Below are 910 nucleotides of genomic sequence, written 5' to 3' on the forward strand. Positions count from 1 at the left end.
CCATCCATTTCCTACCATGGGAAAGGAAGGCTCATGCTGGTGTCTCTTTCCCTGAGGCTCCATACCTGATTAATGGTTGATGAGGGTTGGAAAGCTATGTCCTTCAATGGTGTCACCTCTAGCAAGTTGCCCATGTTCATGGATGCAAACCCTCACCATGTTCCTGCAAGCAACTATAATGAAACTCACTGAGTACCCAGTGCATGGACAAGCAGCCTGTCCAGAAGAGGAAAGGGGTGGGCAGGACTCACCTGTACGTAATGGGAAAGAGTGGTGGTGGTGGGAGGGGTATGATTTTCAAGCACCATGTTTATGAATGGAAACATAATAGTGAAACCTCTCATTACATATGTGCTAATTGAAACATTTATGAAACAGTAGGTGACAGAGAGGAGAGGGGTTATGCCTATGCTCAGTGTTCTAACCTGTGACCATCTGAATGATTAGTAGCCTAACTCTCCCTGAAATTAGCAAGCACAGACAGGCCCAGATGGGCCCCCAGGGAGAGGAGCAGGCCAGAGACAAGAGGAAGAGAGCCAGCCAGAGACTAGACGAACTCCCAAATGGGGCCATGTGGGTGGTCCAGGAGAAGAACAAGCCCAAGATGGGGCCCTGGCAGGAAGCTAGCCTGAGATGGCCACCAGTCCAGTGCTGTGCAGGCCAGGGAGGCAGACCATGCCTGAGGTGACCCCTGCCAGATGCCATAATACATTGCTCCTGAGAGGACACTAGATCCTGGATGCCACTAGGAGGAGCAAGTAAGTGGTAGGGAAATGGAGGAGAAAGGGAGGCAGAAGGATATGGGCACTAGAACTGGAGACCAGAGGCAGAAGTGCACACTAGAGGGGAGTGAGGATGAGCCTGATGTGAGTAGCCAATGATGCCACCTGGACCATGATGAAGTCCTGGC

At 51.3% G+C, this 910-nt stretch overlaps 1 pseudogene; it reads left to right on the forward strand.

Moving 5' to 3' along the window:
• Positions 1 to 336: 336 nt before the first annotated feature.
• LOC120102699 (small nucleolar RNA SNORA17) lies at positions 337 to 459 on the forward strand (annotated as a pseudogene).
• Positions 460 to 910: the final 451 nt, after the last annotated feature.

Source organism: Rattus norvegicus, chromosome 4 (genome assembly GCF_021556685.1).
Source record: "Rattus norvegicus strain SHRSP/BbbUtx chromosome 4, alternate assembly SHRSP_T2T, whole genome shotgun sequence".
In the NCBI taxonomy this organism is placed as follows: Eukaryota; Metazoa; Chordata; class Mammalia; order Rodentia; family Muridae; genus Rattus; species Rattus norvegicus.